Source organism: Cololabis saira, unplaced genomic scaffold (genome assembly GCF_033807715.1).
Source record: "Cololabis saira isolate AMF1-May2022 unplaced genomic scaffold, fColSai1.1 scf025, whole genome shotgun sequence".
Classification (NCBI taxonomy): Eukaryota; Metazoa; Chordata; class Actinopteri; order Beloniformes; family Belonidae; genus Cololabis; species Cololabis saira.
Window position 1 is genome coordinate 409,978 of NW_026906189.1, and position 24,484 is coordinate 434,461.

The following is a 24,484-nucleotide window of genomic DNA, read 5'->3' on the forward strand; positions in this document are numbered from 1 at the left end:
GAAACATATTACAGAGATTTTTTACAGGATCTTTTCGTCATGCCCGCCTTTTTCAAAACATGTAAGTCACTAGCTCCACCACCAAACCCCAGCAGCATTAACACCAGACCCCACTAGCTCCACCACCAGACCCCAGGAGCTTCCAACACCAGACCCCACTAGCTCCACCACCATACCCCAGCAGCATCACCACCAGACCCCAGGAGCTTCCACCACCAGACCCCAGGAGCTTCCACCACCAGACCTCAGGAGCTTCCACCACCAGACCCCAGGAGCTTCCACCAGACCCCAGCAGCATCACCACCAGACCCCACTAGCTCCACCACCAGACCCCAGCAGCATTACCACCAGACCCCATCCACCACCAGACCCTACTAGCTCCACCACCAGACCCCAGCAGCATTACCACCAGACCCCATCCACCACAAGACCCCACTAGCTCCACCACCAGACCCCAGCAGCATCACCACCAGACCCCATCCACCACCAGACCCTACTAGCTCCACCACCAGACCCCAGGAGCTTCCAACACCAGACCCCACTAGCTCCACCACCGGACCCCAGCAGCATCAGAACCAGACCCCAGGAGCTTCCACCACCAGACCCCAGGAGCTTCCACCACCAGACCCCAGGAGCTTCCACCACCAGACCCCAGGAGCTTCCACCACCAGACCTCAGGAGCTTCCACCACCAGACCCCAGGAGCTTCCACCACCAGACCCCAGCAGCATCAGCACCAGACCCCAGCAGCATCACCACCAGAACCCAGGAGCTTCCACCACCACACCCCAGGAGTTTCCATCACCAGACCCCAGGAGCTTCCACCACCAGACCCCTCTAGCTGCACCACCAGACCCCAGCAGCATCACCACCACACCTCAGGAGCTTCCACCACCAAACCCTAACAACAACTCAACAACCTCAAAAACCCGGCTCACCTGGAGCCACCCAAAGACCCGGCTCACCGTCCGAACCCGGGGACCCGCTTTTAAGCCCCCCACCGACCGGCCACTGGAGTGAAAGAGCCAGCCCTTGGGCCTGGAGGACCAGGGCCCTGGTACCATAAACACCCAGACGCTCCTAGCATCATGGACAGCACTCTGTCAGATGCTCAAGCGCATATTGTTTTTTACTCATGTTCTGGTTTCAGGACCACAATAAAAACACAATAAAAGCTGAACAGGGTTCCATGGTGTAATGGTTAGCACTCTGGACTTTGAACCCAGGAGCTTCCACCACCAGACACCACTAGCTCCACCACCAGACGACAGCAGCATCACCACCACACCTCAGGAGCTTCCACCACCAGACACCACTAGCTCCACCACCAGACCCCAGCCGCATCACCACCAGACCCCAGCAGCATCACCACCAGACCCCAGGAGCTTCCACCACAAGACCCCAGGAATTTCCATCACCAGACCCAAGGTGCTTCCATCACTTGACCCCAGGAGCTTCCATCACCAGACCCCAGGAGCTTCCACCACCAGACCCCACTAGCTGCACCACCAGACCCCAGCAGCATCACCACCACACCTCAGGAGCTTCCACCACCAGACCCCAACAACAACTCAACGACCTCAACAACCCGGCTCACCTGGAGCCACCCAGAGACCCGGCTCACCGTCCGAACCAGGGGACCCGCTTTTAAGTCCCCTACCCCCCTCCCCCCCCACTGTGTGGCGGGGTCACATCCTGGTTATACAGCAGAGTGGCGCAGCGGAAGCGTGCTGGGCCCATAACCCAGAGGTCGATGGATCGAAACCATCCTCTGCTACTTAAGAGATCCTCTCATACATGAGATGTGAGAGATTAACTGAAATCTATCCAGAGCTTTTTGGAAACAAGAAAGTGGATGTATGATCTATGAACTATGAACATACTGGCTGTTGATGCTGACTGTTGATGAAAATGCATTTAATCAAAATGAGGATGAAAATATGTCTCAACCTAATAAAGTAAAACCAACCATTTTAAAATAAAGTAAAACCAACCATTTTAAAATAAAGACTCTAAATTGTCTATTTCTGAAGATTCACACACACACACACACACACACACACACATACACACAGCTGACAGGTTGTTGTGGCCGAGTGGTTAAGGCGATGGACTAGAAATCCATTGGGGATTCCCCGCGCAGGTTCGAATCCTGCCAACAACGAGTAATGTTTGAATGTGCAAGACGACTGCCTAATTTGCAGTTATTAATCATATCCAGTACTGTCTTTCAAAAAGTAATCAGTTGGCTTCCCTTGTGGTACATTTTGTATTTTCTACCCAGCATGGTAATACCGATGGATGATTTTTAATTTTACCGCACCAGGACAACTTATATTAAATCACACATTTATTTCTAACATGAATGATTTGAAGATAGGATTGTTTTTTCGTTACGCCCGCCATTTTCAAAGCATGCAAGTTTCTGTAGTGTAGTGGTTATCACGTTCGCCTAACACGCGAAAGGCCCCCTGTTCGAAACTGGGCAGAAACATGTATTACTGCAATAATATTATTTGGACTTGGAAAACCCCTCTAATCCTCTTCTTGGTGCTCGGCACAGGAAGGTCGACCATCTCTTTCTCGCATTGGGTCTTATGCAGAAATGAATTTCGTTGCAGTTCCACAACTGATTAAAAGCCAGTCATTCCCCATTTACCTAATCTTTCAAATGTCCAACTTTACAGGAAAAAAAGAAGCATATTACAGAGATTTTTTACAGGATATTTTCGTCATGCCCGCCTTTTTCAAAACATGTAAGTCACTAGCTCCACCACCAAACCCCAGCAGCATTAACACCAGACCCCACTAGCTCCACCACCAGACCCCAGGAGCTTCCAACACCAGACCACACTAGCTCCACCACCATACCCCAGCAGCATCACCACCAGACCCCAGGAGCTTCCACCACCAGACCCCAGGAGCTTCCACCACCAGACCCCAGGAGCTTCCACCACCAGACCCCAGGAGCTTCCACCAGACCCCAGCAGCATCACCACCAGACCCCACTAGCTCCACCACCAGACCCCAGCAGCATTACCACCAGACCCCATCCACCACCAGACCCTACTAGCTCCACCACCAGACCCCAGCAGCATTACCACCAGACCCCATCCACCACAAGACCCCACTAGCTCCACCACCAGACCACAGCAGCATCACCACCAGACCCCATCCACCACCAGACCCTACTAGCTCCACCACCAGACCCCAGGAGCTTCCAACACCAGACCCCACTAGCTCCACCACCAGACCCCAGCAGCATCAGCACCAGACCCCAGGAGCTTCCACCACCAGACCCCAGGAGCTTCCACCACCAGACCCCAGGAGCTTCCACCACCAGACCCCAGGAGCTTCCACCACCAGACCTCAGGAGCTTCCACCACCAGACCCCAGGAGCTTCCACCACCAGACCCCAGCAGCATCAGCACCAGACCCCAGCAGCATCACCACCAGAACCCAGGAGCTTCCACCACCACACCCCAGGAGCTTCCATCACCAGACCCCAGGAGCTTCCACCACCAGACCCCTCTAGCTGCACCACCAGACCCCAGCAGCATCACCACCACACCTCAGGAGCTTCCACCACCAAACCCTAACAACAACTCAACAACCTCAAAAACCCGGCTCACCTGGAGCCACCCAAAGACCCGGCTCACCGTCCGAACCCGGGGACCCGCTTTTAAGCCCCCCACCGACCGGCCACTGGAGTGAAAGAGCCAGCCCTTGGGCCTGGAGGACCAGGGCCCTGGTACCATAAACACCCAGACGCTCCTAGCACCATGGACAGCACTCTGTCAGATGCTCAAGCGCATATTGTTTTTTACTCATGTTCTGGTTTCAGGACCACAATAAAAACACAATAAAAGCTGAACAGGGTTCCATGGTGTAATGGTTAGCACTCTGGACTTTGACCCCAGGAGCTTCCACCACCAGACACCACTAGCTCCACCACCAGACGACAGCAGCATCACCACCACACCTCAGGAGCTTCCACCACCAGACACCACTAGCTCCACCACCAGACCCCAGCAGCATCACCACCAGACCCCAGCAGCATCACCACCAGACCCCAGGAGCTTCCACCACCAGACCCCAGGAATTTCCATCACCAGACCCAAGGAGCTTCCATCACCTGACCCCAGGAGCTTCCATCACCAGACCCCAGGAGCTTCCACCACCAGACCCCACTAGCTGCACCACTAGACCCCAGCAGCATCACCACCACACCTCAGGAGCTTCCACCACCAGACCCCAACAACAACTCAACAACCTCAACAACCCGGCTCACCTGGAGCCACCCAGAGACCCGGCTCACCGTCCGAACCAGGGGACCCGCTTTTAAGTCCCCTACCCCCCTCCCCCCCACTGTGTGGCGGAGTCACATCCTGGTTATACAGCAGAGTGGCGCAGCGGAAGCGTGCTGGGCCCATAACCCAGAGGTCGATGGATTGAAACCATCCTCTGCTACTTAAGAGATCCTCTCATACATGAGATGTGAGAGATTAACTGAAATCTATCCAGAGCTTTTTGGAAACAAGAAAGTGGATGTATGATCTATGAACATACTGCACTGACTGTTGATGAAAATGCATTTAATCAAAATGAGGATGAAAATATGTCTCAACCTAATAAAGTAAAACCAACCATTTTAAAATAAAGTAAAACCAACCATTTTAAAATAAAGACTCTAAATTGTCTATTTCTGAAGATTCACACACACACACACACACACACACACACACACACACACACACACACACACACACACACACACACACACACACACACACACGGCTGACAGGTTGTTGTGGCCGAGTGGTTAAGGCGATGGACTAGAAATCCATTGGGGATTCCCCGCGCAGGTTCGAATCCTGCCAACAACGAGTAATGTTTGAATGTGCAAGACGACTGCCTAATTTGCAGTTATTAATCATATCCAGTACTGTCTTTCAAAAGTAATCAGTTGGCTTCCCTTGTGGTACATTTTGTATTTTCTACCCAGCATGGTAATACCGATGGATGATTTTTAATTTTACCGCACCAGGACAACTTATATTAAATCACACATTTATTTCTAACATGAATGATTTGAAGATAGGATTGTTTTTTCGTTACGCCCGCCATTTTCAAAGCATGCAAGTTTCCGTAGTGTAGTGGTTATCACGTTCGCCTAACAAGCGAAAGGCCCCCTGTTCGAAACTGGGCAGAAACATGTATTACTGCAATAATATTATTTGGACTTGGAAAACCCCTCTAATCCTCTTCTTGGTGCTCGGCACAGGAAGGTCGACCATCTCTTTCTCGCATTGGGTCTTATGCAGAAATGAATTTCGTTGCAGTTCCACAACTGATTAAAAGCCAGTCATTCCCCATTTACCTAATCTTTCAAATGTCCAACTTTACAGGAAAAAAAGAAGCATATTACAGAGATTTTTTACAGGATCTTTTCGTCATGCCCGCCTTTTTCAAAACATGTAAGTCACTAGCTCCACCACCAAACCCCAGCAGCATTAACACCAGACCCCACTAGCTCCACCACCAGACCCCAGGAGCTTCCAACACCAGACCACACTAGCTCCACCACCAGACCCCAGCAGCATCACCACCAGACCCCAGGAGCTTCCACCACCAGACCCCAGGAGCTTCCACCACCAGACCCCAGGAGCTTCCACCACCAGACCCCAGGAGCTTCCACCAGACCCCAGCAGCATCACCACCAGACCCCACTAGCTCCACCACCAGACCCCAGCAGCATTACCACCAGACCCCATCCACCACCAGACCCTACTAGCTCCACCACCAGACCCCAGCAGCATTACCACCAGACCCCATCCACCACAAGACCCCACTAGCTCCACCACCAGACCACAGCAGCATCACCACCAGACCCCATCCACCACCAGACCCTACTAGCTCCACCACCAGACCCCAGGAGCTTCCAACACCAGACCCCACTAGCTCCACCACCAGACCCCAGCAGCATCAGCACCAGACCCCAGGAGCTTCCACCACCAGACCCCAGGAGCTTCCACCACCAGACCCCAGGAGCTTCCACCACCAGACCCCAGGAGCTTCCACCACCAGACCTCAGGAGCTTCCACCACCAGACCCCAGGAGCTTCCACCACCAGACCCCAGCAGCATCAGCACCAGACCCCAGCAGCATCACCACCAGAACCCAGGAGCTTCCACCACCACACCCCAGGAGCTTCCATCACCAGACCCCAGGAGCTTCCACCACCAGACCCCTCTAGCTGCACCACCAGACCCCAGCAGCATCCCCACCACACCTCAGGAGCTTCCACCACCAAACCCTAACAACAACTCAACAACCTCAAAAACCCGGCTCACCTGGAGCCACCCAAAGACCCGGCTCACCGTCCGAACCCGGGGACCCGCTTTTAAGCCCCCCACCGACCGGCCACTGGAGTGAAAGAGCCAGCCCTTGGGCCTGGAGGACCAGGGCCCTGGTACCATAAACACCCAGACGCTCCTAGCACCATGGACAGCACTCTGTCAGATGCTCAAGCGCATATTGTTTTTTACTCATGTTCTGGTTTCAGGACCACAATAAAAACACAATAAAAGCTGAACAGGGTTCCATGGTGTAATGGTTAGCACTCTGGACTTTGACCCCAGGAGCTTCCACCACCAGACACCACTAGCTCCACCACCAGACGACAGCAGCATCACCACCACACCTCAGGAGCTTCCACCACCAGACACCACTAGCTCCACCACCAGACCCCAGCAGCATCACCACCAGACCCCAGCAGCATCACCACCAGACCCCAGGAGCTTCCACCACCAGACCCCAGGAATTTCCATCACCAGACCCAAGGAGCTTCCATCACCTGACCCCAGGAGCTTCCATCACCAGACCCCAGGAGCTTCCACCACCAGACCCCACTAGCTGCACCACTAGACCCCAGCAGCATCACCACCACACCTCAGGAGCTTCCACCACCAGACCCCAACAACAACTCAACAACCTCAACAACCCGGCTCACCTGGAGCCACCCAGAGACCCGGCTCACCGTCCGAACCAGGGGACCCGCTTTTAAGTCCCCTACCCCCCTCCCCCCCACTGTGTGGCGGAGTCACATCCTGGTTATACAGCAGAGTGGCGCAGCGGAAGCGTGCTGGGCCCATAACCCAGGGGTCGATGGATCGAAACCATCCTCTGCTACTTAAGAGATCCTCTCATACATGAGATGTGAGAGATTAACTGAAATCTATCCAGAGCTTTTTGGAAACAAGAAAGTGGATGTATGATCTATGAACTATGAACATACTGGCTGTTGATGCTGACTGTTGATGAAAATGCTGTTGATGAAAATGCATTTAATCAAAATGAGGATGAAAATATGTCTCAACCTGATAAAGTAAAACCAACCATTTTAAAATAAAGTAAAACCAACCATTTTAAAATAAAGACTCTAAATTGTCAATTTCTGAAGATTCACACACACACACACACACACACATACACACAGCTGACAGGTTGTTGTGGCTGAGTGGTTAAGGCGATGGACTAGAAATCCATTGGGGATTCCCCGTGCAGGTTCGAATCCTGCCAACAACGAGTAATGTTTGAATGTGCAAGACGACTGCCTAATTTGCAGTTATTAATCATATCCAGTACTGTCTTTCAAAAGTAATCAGTTGGCTTCCCTTGTGGTACATTTTGTATTTTCTACCCAGCATGGTAATACCGATGGATGATTTTTAATTTTACCGCACCAGGACAACTTATATGAAATCACACATTTATTTCTAACATGAATGATTTGAAGATAGGATTTTATTTTCGTTACGCCCGCCATTTTCAAAGCATGCAAGTTTTCGTAGTGTAGTGGTTATCACGTTCGCCTAACACGCGAAAGGTCCCCTGTTCGAAACTGGGCGGAAACATGTATTACTGCAATAATATTATTTGGACTTGGAAAACCCCTCTAATCCTCTTCTTGGTGCTCGGCACAGGAAGGTCGACCATCTCTTTCTCGCATTGGGTCTTATGCAGAAATGAATTTCGTTGCAGTTCCACAACTGATTAAAAGCCAGTCATTCCCCATTTCCTGTAAATGTCCAACTTTACAGGAAAAAAAGAAACATATTACAGAGATTTTTTACAGGATCTTTTCGTCATGCCCGCCTTTTTCAAAACATGTAAGTCACTAGCTCCACCACCAAACCCCAGCAGCATTAACACCAGACCCCACTAGCTCCACCACCAGACCCCAGGAGCTTCCAACACCAGACCCCACTAGCTCCACCACCATACCCCAGCAGCATCACCACCAGACCCCAGGAGCTTCCACCACCAGACCCCAGGAGCTTCCACCACCAGACCTCAGGAGCTTCCACCACCAGACCCCAGGAGCTTCCACCAAACCCCAGCAGCATCACCACCAGACCCCACTAGCTCCACCACCAGACCCCAGCAGCATTACCACCAGACCCCATCCACCACCAGACCCTACTAGCTCCACCACCAGACCCCAGCAGCATTACCACCAGACCCCATCCACCACAAGACCCCACTAGCTCCACCACCAGACCCCAGCAGCATCACCACCAGACCCCATCCACCACCAGACCCTACTAGCTCCACCACCAGACCCCAGGAGCTTCCAACACCAGACCCCACTAGCTCCACCACCAGACCCCAGCAGCATCAGCACCAGACCCCAGGAGCTTCCACCACCAGACCCCAGGAGCTTCCACCACCAGACCCCAGGAGCTTCCACCACCAGACCTCAGGAGCTTCCACCACCAGACCCCAGGAGCTTCCACCACCAGACCCCAGCAGCATCAGCACCAGACCCCAGCAGCATCACCACCAGAACCCAGGAGCTTCCACCACCACACCCCAGGAGCTTCCATCACCAGACCCCAGGAGCTTCCACCACCAGACCCCTCTAGCTGCACCACCAGACCCCAGCAGCATCACCACCACACCTCAGGAGCTTCCACCACCAAACCCTAACAACAACTCAACAACCTCAAAAACCCGGCTCACCTGGAGCCACCCAAAGACCCGGCTCACCGTCCGAACCCGGGGACCCGCTTTTAAGCCCCCCACCGACCGGCCACTGGAGTGAAAGAGCCAGCCCTTGGGCCTGGAGGACCAGGGCCCTGGTACCATAAACACCCGGACGCTCCTAGCACCATGGACAGCACTCTGTCAGATGCTCAAGCGCATATTGTTTTTTACTCATGTTCTGGTTTCAGGACCACAATAAAAACACAATGAAAGCTGAACAGGGTTCCATGGTGTAATGGTTAGCACTCTGGACTTTGACCCCAGGAGCTTCCACCACCAGACACCACTAGCTCCACCACCAGACGACAGCAGCATCACCACCACACCTCAGGAGCTTCCACCACCAGACACCACTAGCTCCACCACCAGACCCCAGCAGCATCACCACCAGACCCCAGCAGCATCACCACCAGACCCCAGGAGCTTCCACCACAAGACCCCAGGAATTTCCATCACCAGACCCAAGGAGCTTCCATCACCTGACCCCAGGAGCTTCCATCACCAGACCCCAGGAGCTTCCACCACCAGACCCCACTAGCTGCACCACCAGACCCCAGCAGCATCACCACCACACCTCAGGAGCTTCCACCACCAGACCCCAACAACAACTCAACGACCTCAACAACCCGGCTCACCTGGAGCCACCCAGAGACCCGGCTCACCGTCCGAACCAGGGGACCCGCTTTTAAGTCCCCTCCCCCCCTCCCCCCCACTGTGTGGCGGAGTCACATCCTGGTTATACAGCAGAGTGGCGCAGCGGAAGCGTGCTGGGCCCATAACCCAGAGGTCGATGGATCGAAACCATCCTCTGCTACTTAAGAGATCCTCTCATACATGAGATGTGAGAGATTAACTGAAATCTATCCAGAGCTTTTTGGAAACAAGAAAGTGGATGTATGATCTATGAACATACTGCACTGACTGTTGATGAAAATGCATTTAATCAAAATGAGGATGAAAATATGTCTCAACCTAATAAAGTAAAACCAACCATTTTAAAATAAAGTAAAACCAACCATTTTAAAATAAAGACTCTAAATTGTCTATTTCTGAAGATTCACACACACACACACACACACACACACACACACACACACACACACACACACACATACACACAGCTGACAGGTTGTTGTGGCCGAGTGGTTAAGGCGATGGACTAGAAATCCATTGGGGATTCCCCGCGCAGGTTCGAATCCTGCCAACAATGAGTAATGTTTGAATGTGCAAGACGACTGCCTAATTTGCAGTTATTAATCATATCCAGTACTGTCTTTCAAAAGTAATCAGTTGGCTTCCCTTGTGGTACATTTTGTATTTTCTACCCAGCATGGTAATACCGATGGATGATTTTTAATTTTACCGCACCAGGACAACTTATATGAAATCACACATTTATTTCTAACATGAATGATTTGAAGATAGGATTTTTTTTTCGTTACGCCCGCCATTTTCAAAGCATGCAAGTTTCCGTAGTGTAGTGGTTATCACGTTCGCCTAACACACGAAAGGTCCCCTGTTCGAAACTGGGCGGAAACATGTATTACTGCAATAATATTATTTGGACTTGGAAAACCCCTCTAATCCTCTTCTTGGTGCTCGGCACAGGAAGGTCGACCATCTCTTTCTCGCATTGGGTCTTATGCAGAAATGAATTTCGTTGCAGTTCCACAACTGATTAAAAGCCAGTCATTCCTCATTTGCCTAATCTTTCAAATGTCCAACGTTACAGGAAAAAAAGAAACATATTACAGAGATTTTTTACAGGATCTTTTCGTCATGCCCGCCTTTTTCAAAACATGTAAGTCACTAGCTCCACCACCAAACCCCAGCAGCATTAACACCAGACCCCACTAGCTCCACCACCAGACCCCAGGAGCTTCCAACACCAGACCCCACTAGCTCCACCACCATACCCCAGCAGCATCACCACCAGACCCCAGGAGCTTCCACCACCAGACCCCAGGAGCTTCCACCACCAGACCTCAGGAGCTTCCACCACCAGACCCCAGGAGCTTCCACCAGACCCCAGCAGCATCACCACCAGACCCCACTAGCTCCACCACCAGACCCCAGCAGCATTACCACCAGACCCCATCCACCACCAGACCCTACTAGCTCCACCACCAGACCCCAGCAGCATTACCACCAGACCCCATCCACCACAAGACCCCACTAGCTCCACCACCAGACCCCAGCAGCATCACCACCAGACCCCATCCACCACCAGACCCTACTAGCTCCACCACCAGACCCCAGGAGCTTCCAACACCAGACCCCACTAGCTCCACCACCGGACCCCAGCAGCATCAGAACCAGACCCCAGGAGCTTCCACCACCAGACCCCAGGAGCTTCCACCACCAGACCCCAGGAGCTTCCACCACCAGACCCCAGGAGCTTCCACCACCAGACCTCAGGAGCTTCCACCACCAGACCCCAGGAGCTTCCACCACCAGACCCCAGCAGCATCAGCACCAGACCCCAGCAGCATCACCACCAGAACCCAGGAGCTTCCACCACCACACCCCAGGAGTTTCCATCACCAGACCCCAGGAGCTTCCACCACCAGACCCCTCTAGCTGCACCACCAGACCCCAGCAGCATCACCACCACACCTCAGGAGCTTCCACCACCAAACCCTAACAACAACTCAAAAACCTCAAAAACCCGGCTCACTTGGAGCCACCCAAAGACCCGGCTCACCGTCCGAACCCGGGGACCCGCTTTTAAGCCCCCCACCGACCGGCCACTGGAGTGAAAGAGCCAGCCCTTGGGCCTGGAGGACCAGGGCCCTGGTACCATAAACACCCAGACGCTCCTAGCATCATGGACAGCACTCTGTCAGATGCTCAAGCGCATATTGTTTTTTACTCATGTTCTGGTTTCAGGACCACAATAAAAACCCAATAAAAGCTGAACAGGGTTCCATGGTGTAATGGTTAGCACTCTGGACTTTGACCCCAGGAGCTTCCACCACCAGACACCACTAGCTCCACCACCAGACGACAGCAGCATCACCACCACACCTCAGGAGCTTCCACCACCAGACACCACTAGCTCCACCACCAGACCCCAGCAGCATCACCACCAGACCCCAGCAGCATCACCACCAGACCCCAGGAGCTTCCACCACAAGACCCCAGGAATTTCCATCACCAGACCCAAGGTGCTTCCATCACTTGACCCCAGGAGCTTCCATCACTTGACCCCAGGAGCTTCCATCACCAGACCCCAGGAGCTTCCACCACCAGACCCCACTAGCTGCACCACCAGACCCCAGCAGCATCACCACCACACCTCAGGAGCTTCCACCACCAGACCCCAACAACAACTCAACGACCTCAACAACCCGGCTCACCTGGAGCCACCCAGAGACCCGGCTCACCGTCCGAACCAGGGGACCCGCTTTTAAGTCCCCTCCCCCCCTCCCCCCCACTGTGTGGCGGAGTCACATCCTGGTTATACAGCAGAGTGGCGCAGCGGAAGCGTGCTGGGCCCATAACCCAGAGGTCGATGGATCGAAACCATCCTCTGCTACTTAAGAGATCCTCTCATACATGAGATGTGAGAGATTAACTGAAATCTATCCAGAGCTTTTTGGAAACAAGAAAGTGGATGTATGATCTATGAACTATGAACATACTGGCTGTTGATGCTGACTGTTGATGAAAATGCTGTTGATGAAAATGCATTTAATCAAAATGAGGATGAAAATATGTCTCAACCTAATAAAGTAAAACCAACCATTTTAAAATAAAGTAAAACCAACCATTTTAAAATAAAGACTCTAAATTGTCTATTTCTGAAGATTCACACACACACACACACACATACACACAGCTGACAGGTTGTTGTGGCCGAGTGGTTAAGGCGATGGACTAGAAATCCATTGGGGATTCCCCGCGCAGGTTCGAATCCTGCCAACAACGAGTAATGTTTGAATGTGCAAGACGACTGCCTAATTTGCAGTTATTAATCATATCCAGTACTGTCTTTCAAAAGTAATCAGTTGGCTTCCCTTGTGGTACATTTTGTATTTTCTACCCAGCATGGTAATACCGATGGATGATTTTTAATTTTACCGCACCAGGACAACTTATATGAAATCACACATTTATTTCTAACATGAATGATTTGAAGATAGGATTTTTTTTTCGTTACGCCCGCCATTTTCAAAGCATGCAAGTTTTCGTAGTGTAGTGGTTATCACGTTCGCCTAACACGCGAAAGGTCCCCTGTTCGAAACTGGGCGGAAACATGTATTACTGCAATAATATTATTTGGACTTGGAAAACCCCTCTAATCCTCTTCTTGGTGCTCTGCACAGGAAGGTCGACCATCTCTTTCTCGCATTGGGTCTTATGCAGAAATGAATTTCGTTGCAGTTCCACAACTGATTAAAAGCCAGTCATTCCCCATTTACCTAATCTTTCAAATGTCCAACTTTACAGGAAAAAAAGAAACATATTACAGAGATTTTTTACAGGATCTTTTCGTCATGCCCGCCTTTTTCAAAACATGTAAGTCACTAGCTCCACCACCAATCCTCAGCAGCATTAACACCAGACCCCACTAGCTCCACCACCAGACCCCAGGAGCTTCCAACACCAGACCCCACTAGCTCCACCACCATACCCCAGCAGCATCACCACCAGACCCCAGGAGCTTCCACCACCAGACCCCAGGAGCTTCCACCACCAGACCTCAGGAGCTTCCACCACCAGACCCCAGGAGCTTCCACCAGACCCCAGCAGCATCACCACCAGACCCCACTAGCTCCACCACCAGACCCCAGCAGCATTACCACCAGACCCCATCCACCACCAGACCCTACTAGCTCCACCACCAGACCCCAGCAGCATTACCACCAGACCCCATCCACCACAAGACCCCACTAGCTCCACCACCAGACCCCAGCAGCATCACCACCAGACCCCATCCACCACCAGACCCTACTAGCTCCACCACCAGACCCCAGGAGCTTCCAACACCAGACCCCACTAGCTCCACCACCGGACCCCAGCAGCATCAGCACCAGACCCCAGGAGCTTCCACCACCAGACCCCAGGAGCTTCCACCACCAGACCCCAGGAGCTTCCACCACCAGACCTCAGGAGCTTCCACCACCAGACCCCAGGAGCTTCCACCACCAGACCCCAGCAGCATCAGCACCAGACCCCAGCAGCATCACCACCAGAACCCAGGAGCTTCCACCACCACACCCCAGGAGCTTCCATCACCAGACCCCAGGAGCTTCCACCACCAGACCCCTCTAGCTGCACCACCAGACCCCAGCAGCATCACCACCACACCTCAGGAGCTTCCACCACCAAACCCTAACAACAACTCAACAACCTCAAAAACCCGGCTCACCTGGAGCCACCCAAAGACCCGGCTCACCGTCCGAACCCGGGGACCCGCTTTTAAGCCCCCCACCGACCGGCCACTGGAGTGAAAGAGCCAGCCCTTGGGCCTGGAGGACCAGGGCCCTGGTACCATAAACACCCAGACGCTCCTAGCCCCATGGACAGCACTCTGTCAGATGCTCAAGCGCATATTGTTTTTTACTCATGTTCTGGTTTCAGGACCACAATAAAAACACAATAAAAGCTGAACAGGGTTCCATGGTGTAATGGTTAGCACTCTGGACTTTGACCCCAGGAGCTTCCACCACCAGACACCACTAGCTCCACCACCAGACGACAGCAGCATCACCACCACACCTCAGGAGCTTCCACCACCAGACACCACTAGCTCCACCACCAGACCCCAGCAGCATCACCACCAGACCCCAGCAGCATCACCACCAGACCCCAGGAGCTTCCACCACCAGACCCCAGGAATTTCCATCACCAGACCCAAGGAGCTTCCATCACCTGACCCCAGGAGCTTCCATCACCAGACCCCAGGAGCTTCCACCACCAGACCCCACTAGCTGCACCACCAGACCCCAGCAGCATCACCACCACACCTCAGGAGCTTCCACCACCAGACCCTGACAACAACTCAACAACCTCAACAACCCGGCTCACCTGGAGCCACCCAGAGACCCGGCTCACCGTCCGAACCAGGGAACCCGCTTTTAAGTCCCCCCCCCCCCCCCCCCTCCCCCCCACTGTGTGGCGGAGTCACATCCTGGTTATACAGCAGAGTGGCGCAGCGGAAGCGTGCTGGGCCCATAACCCAGAGGTCGATGGATCGAAACCATCCTCTGCTAATTAAGAGATCCTCTCATACATGAGATGTGAGAGATTAACTGAAATCTATCCAGAGCTTTTTGGAAACAAGAAAGTGGATGTATGATCTATGAACATACTGCACTGACTGTTGATGAAAATGCATTTAATCAAAATGAGGATGAAAATATGTCTCAACCTAATAAAGTAAAACCAACCATTTTAAAATGAAGTAAAACCAACCATTTTAAAATAAAGACTCTAAATTGTCTATTTCTGAAGATTCACACACACACACACACACACACACACACACACACACACACACATACACACAGCTGACAGGTTGTTGTGGCCGAGTGGTTAAGGCGATGGACTAGAAATCCATTGGGGATTCCCCGCGCAGGTTCGAATCCTGCCAACAATGAGTAATGTTTGAATGTGCAAGACGACTGCCTAATTTGCAGTTATTAATCATATCCAGTACTGTCTTTCAAAAGTAATCAGTTGGCTTCCCTTGTGGTACATTTTGTATTTTCTACCCATCATGGTAATACCGATGGATGATTTTTAATTTTACCGCACCAGGACAACTTATATGAAATCACACATTTATTTCTAACATGAATGATTTGAAGATAGGATTTTTTTTTCGTTACGCCCGCCATTTTCAAAGCATGCAAGTTTCCGTAGTGTAGTGGTTATCACGTTCGCCTAACACGCGAAAGGTCCCCTGTTCGAAACTGGGCGGAAACATGTATTACTGCAATAATATTATTTGGACTTGGAAAACCCCTCTAATCCTCTTCTTGGTGCTCGGCACAGGAAGGTCGACCATCTCTTTCTCGCATTGGGTCTTATGCAGAAATGAATTTCGTTGCAGTTCCACAACTGATTAAAAGCCTGTCATTCCTCATTTACCTAATCTTTCAAATGTCCAACTTTACAGGAAAAAAAGAAACATATTACAGAGATTTTTTACAGGATCTTTTCGTCATGCCCGCCTTTTTCAAAACATGTAAGTCACTAGCTCCACCACCAAACCCCAGCAGCATTAACACCAGACCCCACTAGCTCCACCACCAGACCCCAGGAGCTTCCAACACCAGACCCCACTAGCTCCACCACCATACCCCAGCAGCATCACCACCAGACCCCAGGAGCTTCCACCACCAGACCCCAGGAGCTTCCACCACCAGACCTCAGGAGCTTCCACCACCAGACCCCAGGAGCTTCCACCAGACCCCAGCAGCATCACCACCAGACCCCACTAGCTCCACCACCAGACCCCAGCAGCATTACCACCAGACCCCATCCACCACCAGACCCTACTAGCTCCACCACCAGACCCCAGCAGCATTACCACCAGACCCCATCCACCACAAGACCCCACTAGCTCCACCACCAGACCCCAGCAGCATCACCACCAGACCCCATCCACCACCAGACCCTACTAGCTCCACCACCAGACCCCAGGAGCTTCCAACACCAGACCCCACTAGCTCCACCACCGGACCCCAGCAGCATCAGAACCAGACCCCAGGAGCTTCCACCACCAGACCCCAGGAGCTTCCACCACCAGACCCCAGGAGCTTCCACCACCAGACCCCAGGAGCTTCCACCACCAGACCTCAGGAGCTTCCACCACCAGACCCCAGGAGCTTCCACCACCAGACCCCAGCAGCATCAGCACCAGACCCCAGCAGCATCACCACCAGAACCCAGGAGCTTCCACCACCACACCCCAGGAGTTTCCATCACCAGACCCCAGGAGCTTCCACCACCAGACCCCTCTAGCTGCACCACCAGACCCCAGCAGCATCACCACCACACCTCAGGAGCTTCCACCACCAAACCCTAACAACAACTCAACAACCTCAAAAACCCGGCTCACCTGGAGCCACCCAAAGACCCGGCTCACCGTCCGAACCCGGGGACCCGCTTTTAAGCCCCCCACCGAGCGGCCACTGGAGTGAAAGAGCCAGCCCTTGGGCCTGGAGGACCAGGGCCCTGGTACCATAAACACCCAGACGCTCCTAGCACCATGGACAGCACTCTGTCAGATGCTCAAGCGCATATTGTTTTTTACTCATGTTCTGGTTTCAGGACCACAATAAAAACACAATAAAAGCTGAACAGGGTTCCATGGTGTAATGGTTAGCACTCTGGACTTTGACCCCAGGAGCTTCCACCACCAGACACCACTAGCTCCACCACCAGACGACAGCAGCATCACCACCACACCGCAGGAGCTTCCACCACCAGACACCACTAGCTCCTCCACCAGACCCCAGCAGCATCACCACCAGACCCCAGGAGCTTCCACCACCAGACCCCAGGAATTTCCATCACCAGACCCAAGGAGCTTCCATCACCTGACCCCAGGAGCTTCCATCACCAGACCCCAGGAGCTTCCACCACCAGACCCCAGCAGCATCACCACCACACCTCAGGAGCTTCCACCACCAGACCCCAACAACAACTCAACAACCTCAACAACCTCAACAACCCGGCTCACCTGGAGCCACCCAGAGACCCGGCTCACCGTCCGAACCAGGGGACCCGCTTTTAAGTCCCCTACCCCCCTCCCCCCCACTGTGTGGCGGAGTCACATGCTGTTTATACAGCAGAGTGGCGCAGCGGAAGCGTGCTGGGCCCATAACCCAGAGGTCGATGGATCGAAACCATCCTCTGCTACTTAAGAGATCCTCTCATACATGAGATGTGAGAGATTAACTGAAATCTATCCAGAGCTTTTTGGAAACAAGAAAGTGGATGTATAATCTATGAACATACTGCACTGACTGTTGATAAAATGCATTTAATCAAAATGAGGATGAAAATATGTCTCAACCTAATAAAGTAAAACCAACCATTTTAAAATAAAGTAAAACCAACCATTTTAAAATAAAGACTCTAAATTGTCTATTTCTGAAGATTCACACACACACACACACACACACACACACACACACACACACACACACACACACACACACACACACACATACACACAGCTGACAGGTTGTTGTGGCCGAGTGGTTAAGGCGATGGACTAGAAATCCATTGGGGATACCCCGCGCAGGTTCGAATCCTGCCAACAACGAGTAATGTTTGAATGTGCAAGACGACTGCCTAATTTGCAGTTATTAATCATATCCAGTACTGTCTTTCAAAAGTAATCAGTTGGCTTCCCTTGTGGTACATTTTGTATTTTCTACCCAGCATGGTAATACCGATGGATGATTTTTAATTTTACCGCACCAGGACAACTTATATGAAATCACACATTTATTTCTAACATGAATGATTTGAAGATAGGATTTTTTTTTCGTTACGCCCGCCATTTTCAAAGCATGCAAGTTTTCGTAGTGTAGTGGTTATCACGTTCGCCTAACACGCGAAAGGTCCCCTGTTCGAAACTGGGCGGAAACATGTATTACTGCAATAATATTATTTGGACTTGGAAAACCCCTCTAATCCTCTTCTTGGTGCTCGGCACAGGAAGGTCGACCATCTCTTTCTCGCATTGGGTCTTATGCAGAAATGAATTTCGTTGCAGTTCCACAACTGATTAAAAGCCAGTCATTCCCCATTTCCTGTAAATGTCCAACTTTACAGGAAAAAAAGAAACATATTACAGAGATTTTTTACAGGATCTTTTCGTCATGCCCGCCTTTTTCAAAACATGTAAGTCACTAGCTCCACCACCAAACCCCAGCAGCATTAACACCAGACCCCACTAGCTCCACCACCAGACCCCAGGAGCTTCCAACACCAGACCCCACTAGCTCCAGCACCATACCCCAGCAGCATCACCACCAGACCCCAGGAGCTTCCACCACCAGACCCCAGGAGCTTCCACCACCAGACCTCAGGAGCTTCCACCACCAGACCCCAGGAGCTTCCACCAGACCCCAGCAGCATCACCACCAGACCCCACTAGCTCCACCACCAGACCCCAGCAGCATTACCACCAGACCCCATCCACCACCAGACCCTACTAGCTCCACCACCAGACCCCAGCAGCATTACCACCAGACCCCATCCACCACAAGACCCCACTAGCTCCACCACCAGACCCCAGCAGCATCACCACCAGACCCCATCCACCACCAGACCCTACTAGCTCCACCACCAGACCCCAGGAGCTTCCAACACCAGACCCCACTAGCTCCACCACCAGACCCCAGCAGCATCAGCACCAGACCCCAGGAGCTTCCACCACCAGACCCCAGGAGCTTCCACCACCAGACCCCAGGAGCTTCCACCACCAGACCTCAGGAGCTTCCACCACCAGACCCCAGGAGCTTCCACCACCAGACCCCAGCAGCATCAGCACCAGACCCCAGCAGCATCACCACCAGAACCCAGGAGCTTCCACCACCACACCCCAGGAGCTTCCATCACCAGACCCCAGGAGCTTCCACCACCAGACCCCTCTAGCTGCACCACCAGACCCCAGCAGCATCACCACCACACCTCAGGAGCTTCCACCACCAAACCCTAACAACAACTCAACAACCTCAAAAACCCGGCTCACCTGGAGCCACCCAAAGACCCGGCTCACCGTCCGAACCCGGGGACCCGCTTTTAAGCCCCCCACCGACCGGCCACTGGAGTGAAAGAGCCAGCCCTTGGGCCTGGAGGACCAGGGCCCTGGTACCATAAACACCCGGACGCTCCTAGCACCATGGACAGCACTCTGTCAGATGCTCAAGCGCATATTGTTTTTTACTCATGTTCTGGTTTCAGGACCACAATAAAAACACAATGAAAGCTGAACAGGGTTCCATGGTGTAATGGTTAGCACTCTGGACTTTGACCCCAGGAGCTTCCACCACCAGACACCACTAGCTCCACCACCAGACGACAGCAGCATCACCACCACACCTCAGGAGCTTCCACCACCAGACACCACTAGCTCCACCACCAGACCCCAGCAGCATCACCACCAGACCCCAGCAGCATCACCACCAGACCCCAGGAGCTTCCACCACAAGACCCCAGGAATTTCCATCACCAGACCCAAGGAGCTTCCATCACCTGACCCCAGGAGCTTCCATCACCAGACCCCAGGAGCTTCCACCACCAGACCCCACTAGCTGCACCACCAGACCCCAGCAGCATCACCACCACACCTCAGGAGCTTCCACCACCAGACCCCAACAACAACTCAACGACCTCAACAACCCGGCTCACCTGGAGCCACCCAGAGACCCGGCTCACCGTCCGAACCAGGGGACCCGCTTTTAAGTCCCCTCCCCCCCTCCCCCCCACTGTGTGGCGGAGTCACATCCTGGTTATACAGCAGTGTGCCGCAGCGGAAGCGTGCTGGGCCCATAACCCAGAGGTCGATGGATCGAAACCATCCTCTGCTACTTAAGAGATCCTCTCATACATGAGATGTGAGAGATTAACTGAAATCTATCCAGAGCTTTTTGGAAACAAGAAAGTGGATGTATGATCTATGAACATACTGCACTGACTGTTGATGAAAATGCATTTAATCAAAATGAGGATGAAAATATGTCTCAACCTAATAAAGTAAAACCAACCATTTTAAAATAAAGTAAAACCAACCATTTTAAAATAAAGACTCTAAATTGTCTATTTCTGAAGATTCACACACACACACACACACACACACACACACACACACACACACACACACACACACACACACACACACACACACACACACACACACACACACACACACACACACACACACACATACACACAGCTGACAGGTTGTTGTGGCCGAGTGGTTAAGGCGATGGACTAGAAATCCATTGGGGATTCCCCGCGCAGGTTCGAATCCTGCCAACAATGAGTAATGTTTGAATGTGCAAGACGACTGCCTAATTTGCAGTTATTAATCATATCCAGTACTGTCTTTCAAAAGTAATCAGTTGGCTTCCCTTGTGGTACATTTTGTATTTTCTACCCAGCATGGTAATACCGATGGATGATTTTTAATTTTACCGCACCAGGACAACTTATATGAAATCACACATTTATTTCTAACATGAATGATTTGAAGATAGGATTTTTTTTTCGTTACGCCCGCCATTTTCAAAGCATGCAAGTTTCCGTAGTGTAGTGGTTATCACGTTCGCCTAACACGCGAAAGGTCCCCTGTTCGAAACTGGGCGGAAACATGTATTACTGCAATAATATTATTTGGACTTGGAAAACCCCTCTAATCCTCTTCTTGGTGCTCGGCACAGGAAGGTCGACCATCTCTTTCTCGCATTGGGTCTTATGCAGAAATGAATTTCGTTGCAGTTCCACAACTGATTAAAAGCCAGTCATTCCTCATTTACCTAATCTTTCAAATGTCCAACGTTACAGGAAAAAAAGAAACATATTACAGAGATTTTTTACAGGATCTTTTCGTCATGCCCGCCTTTTTCAAAACATGTAAGTCACTAGCTCCACCACCAAACCCCAGCAGCATTAACACCAGACCCCACTAGCTCCACCACCAGACCCCAGGAGCTTCCAACACCAGACCCCACTAGCTCCACCACCATACCCCAGCAGCATCACCACCAGACCCCAGGAGCTTCCACCACCAGACCCCAGGAGCTTCCACCACCAGACCTCAGGAGCTTCCAACAGACCCCAGCAGCATCACCACCAGACCCCACTAGCTCCACCACCAGACCCCAGCAGCATTACCACCAGACCCCATCCACCACCAGACCCTACTAGCTCCACCACCAGACCCCAGCAGCATTACCACCAGACCCCATCCACCACAAGACCCCACTAGCTCCACCACCAGACCCCAGCAGCATCACCACCAGACCCCATCCACCACCAGACCCTACTAGCTCCACCACCAGACCCCAGGAGCTTCCAACACCAGACCCCACTAGCTCCACCACCGGACCCCAGCAGCATCAGCACCAGACACCACTAGCTCCACCACCGGACCCCAGCAGCATCAGCACCAGACCCCAGGAGCTTCCACCACCAGACCCCAGGAGCTTCCACCACCAGACCCCAGGAGCTTCCACCACCAGACCTCAGGAGCTTCCACCACCAGACCCCAGGAGCTTCCACCACCAGACCCCAGCAGCATCAGCACCAGACCCCAGCAGCATCACCACCAGAACCCAGGAGCTTCCACCACCACACCCCAGGAGCTTCCATCACCAGACCCCAGGAGCTTCCACCACCAGACCCCTCTAGCTGCACCACCAGACCCCAGCAGCATCACCACCACACCTCAGGAGCTTCCACCACCAAACCCTAACAACAACTCAACAACCTCAAAAACCCGGCTCACCTGGAGCCACCCAAAGACCCGGCTCACCGTCCGAACCCGGGGACCCGCTTTTAAGCCCCCCACCGAGCGGCCACTGGAGTGAAAGAGCCAGCCCTTGGGCCTGGAGGACCAGGGCCCTGGTACCATAAACACCCAGACGCTCCTAGCACCATGGACAGCACTCTGTCAGATGCTCAAGCGCATATTGTTTTTTACTCATGTTCTGGTTTCAGGACCACAATAAAAACACAATAAAAGCTGAACAGGGTTCCATGGTGTAATGGTTAGCACTCTGGACTTTGACCCCAGGAGCTTCCACCACCAGACACCACTAGCTCCACCACCAGACGACAGCAGCATCACCACCACACCGCAGGAGCTTCCACCACCAGACACCACTAGCTCCTCCACCAGACCCCAGCAGCATCACCACCAGACCCCAGGAGCTTCCACCACCAGACCCCAGGAATTTCCATCACCAGACCCAAGGAGCTTCCATCACCTGACCCCAGGAGCTTCCATCACCAGACCCCAGGAGCTTCCACCACCAGACCCCACTAGCTGCACCACCAGACCCCAGCAGCATCACCACCACACCTCAGGAGCTTCCACCACCAGACCCCAACAACAACTCAACAACCTCAACAACCTCAACAACCCGGCTCACCTGGAGCCACCCAGAGACCCGGCTCACCGTCCGAACCAGGGGACCCGCTTTTAAGTCCCCTACCCCCCTCCCCCCCACTGTGTGGCGGAGTCACATGCTGTTTATACAGCAGAGTGGCGCAGCGGAAGCGTACTGGGCCCATAACCCAGAGGTCGATGGATCAAAACCATCCTCTGCTACTTAAGAGATCCTCTCATACATGAGATGTGAGAGATTAACTGAAATCTATCCAGAGCTTTTTGGAAACAAGAAAGTGGATGTATGATCTATGAACATACTGCACTGACTGTTGATAAAATGCATTTAATCAAAATGAGGATGAAAATATGTCTCAACCTAATAAAGTAAAACCAACCATTTTAAAATAAAGTAAAACCAACCATTTTAAAATAAAGACTCTAAATTGTCTATTTCTGAAGATTCACACACACACACACACACACACACACACACACACACACACACACACACACACACACACACACACACACACACACACACACACACACACACACACACACACACACACACACATACACACAGCTGACAGGTTGTTGTGGCCGAGTGGTTAAGGCGATGGACTAGAAATCCATTGGGGATACCCCGCGCAGGTTCGAATCCTGCCAACAACGAGTAATGTTTGAATGTGCAAGACGACTGCCTAATTTGCAGTTATTAATCATATCCAGTACTGTCTTTCAAAAGTAATCAGTTGGCTTGCCTTGTGGTACATTTTGTAGTTTCTACCCAGCATGGTAATACCGATGGATGATTTTTAATTTTACCGCACCAGGACAACTTATATGAAATCACACATTTATTTCTAACATGAATGATTTGAAGATAGGATTTTTTTTTTGTTACGCCCGCCATTTTCAAAGCATGCAAGTTTCCGTAGTGTAGTGGTTATCACGTTCGCCTAACACGCGAAAGGTCCCCTGTTCGAAACTGGGCGGAAACATGTATTACTGCAATAATATTATTTGGACTTGGAAAACCCCTCTAATCCTCTTCTTGGTGCTCGGCACAGGAAGGTCGACCATCTCTTTCTCGCATTGGGTCTTATGCAGAAATGAATTTCGTTGCAGTTCCACAACTGATTAAAAGCCAGTCATTCCTCATTTACCTAATCTTTCAAATGTCCAACTTTACAGGAAAAAAAGAAACATATTACAGAGATTTTTTACAGGATCTTTTCGTCATGCCCGCCTTTTTCAAAACATGTAAGTCACTAGCTCCACCACCAAACCCCAGCAGCATTAACACCAGACCCCACTAGCTCCACCACCAGACCCCAGGAGCTTCCAACACCAG

The 24,484-nt window shown here is 52.1% G+C and overlaps 17 non-coding genes across 17 annotated transcripts; all 17 read left to right on the top strand.

Moving 5' to 3' along the window:
• Positions 1–2,081: 2,081 nt before the first annotated feature.
• On the top strand, positions 2,082–2,163 carry trnas-aga (transfer RNA serine (anticodon AGA)). Its single transcript has one exon. It is a non-coding gene; the product is annotated as a tRNA-Ser (tRNA).
• A 257-nt stretch (positions 2,164–2,420) lies between these two features.
• Positions 2,421–2,493, top strand: trnav-aac (transfer RNA valine (anticodon AAC)). The gene has a single exon. It is a non-coding gene; the product is annotated as a tRNA-Val (tRNA).
• Positions 2,494–4,803: 2,310 nt separating this feature from the next.
• Positions 4,804–4,885, top strand: trnas-aga (transfer RNA serine (anticodon AGA)). Its single transcript has one exon. It is a non-coding gene; the product is annotated as a tRNA-Ser (tRNA).
• Positions 4,886–5,141: 256 nt separating this feature from the next.
• trnav-aac (transfer RNA valine (anticodon AAC)) lies at positions 5,142–5,214 on the top strand. The gene has a single exon. It is a non-coding gene; the product is annotated as a tRNA-Val (tRNA).
• A 2,290-nt stretch (positions 5,215–7,504) lies between these two features.
• On the top strand, positions 7,505–7,586 carry trnas-aga (transfer RNA serine (anticodon AGA)). Its single transcript has one exon. It is a non-coding gene; the product is annotated as a tRNA-Ser (tRNA).
• Positions 7,587–7,842: 256 nt separating this feature from the next.
• trnav-aac (transfer RNA valine (anticodon AAC)) lies at positions 7,843–7,915 on the top strand. The gene has a single exon. It is a non-coding gene; the product is annotated as a tRNA-Val (tRNA).
• A 2,260-nt stretch (positions 7,916–10,175) lies between these two features.
• Positions 10,176–10,257, top strand: trnas-aga (transfer RNA serine (anticodon AGA)). Its single transcript has one exon. It is a non-coding gene; the product is annotated as a tRNA-Ser (tRNA).
• Positions 10,258–12,895: 2,638 nt separating this feature from the next.
• Positions 12,896–12,977, top strand: trnas-aga (transfer RNA serine (anticodon AGA)). The gene has a single exon. It is a non-coding gene; the product is annotated as a tRNA-Ser (tRNA).
• Positions 12,978–13,233: 256 nt separating this feature from the next.
• trnav-aac (transfer RNA valine (anticodon AAC)) lies at positions 13,234–13,306 on the top strand. Its single transcript has one exon. It is a non-coding gene; the product is annotated as a tRNA-Val (tRNA).
• Positions 13,307–15,569: 2,263 nt separating this feature from the next.
• trnas-aga (transfer RNA serine (anticodon AGA)) lies at positions 15,570–15,651 on the top strand. The gene has a single exon. It is a non-coding gene; the product is annotated as a tRNA-Ser (tRNA).
• A 256-nt stretch (positions 15,652–15,907) lies between these two features.
• Positions 15,908–15,980, top strand: trnav-aac (transfer RNA valine (anticodon AAC)). Its single transcript has one exon. It is a non-coding gene; the product is annotated as a tRNA-Val (tRNA).
• A 2,268-nt stretch (positions 15,981–18,248) lies between these two features.
• trnas-aga (transfer RNA serine (anticodon AGA)) lies at positions 18,249–18,330 on the top strand. The gene has a single exon. It is a non-coding gene; the product is annotated as a tRNA-Ser (tRNA).
• Positions 18,331–18,586: 256 nt separating this feature from the next.
• Positions 18,587–18,659, top strand: trnav-aac (transfer RNA valine (anticodon AAC)). Its single transcript has one exon. It is a non-coding gene; the product is annotated as a tRNA-Val (tRNA).
• A 2,318-nt stretch (positions 18,660–20,977) lies between these two features.
• trnas-aga (transfer RNA serine (anticodon AGA)) lies at positions 20,978–21,059 on the top strand. Its single transcript has one exon. It is a non-coding gene; the product is annotated as a tRNA-Ser (tRNA).
• A 256-nt stretch (positions 21,060–21,315) lies between these two features.
• On the top strand, positions 21,316–21,388 carry trnav-aac (transfer RNA valine (anticodon AAC)). The gene has a single exon. It is a non-coding gene; the product is annotated as a tRNA-Val (tRNA).
• A 2,332-nt stretch (positions 21,389–23,720) lies between these two features.
• On the top strand, positions 23,721–23,802 carry trnas-aga (transfer RNA serine (anticodon AGA)). Its single transcript has one exon. It is a non-coding gene; the product is annotated as a tRNA-Ser (tRNA).
• Positions 23,803–24,058: 256 nt separating this feature from the next.
• On the top strand, positions 24,059–24,131 carry trnav-aac (transfer RNA valine (anticodon AAC)). The gene has a single exon. It is a non-coding gene; the product is annotated as a tRNA-Val (tRNA).
• Positions 24,132–24,484: the final 353 nt, after the last annotated feature.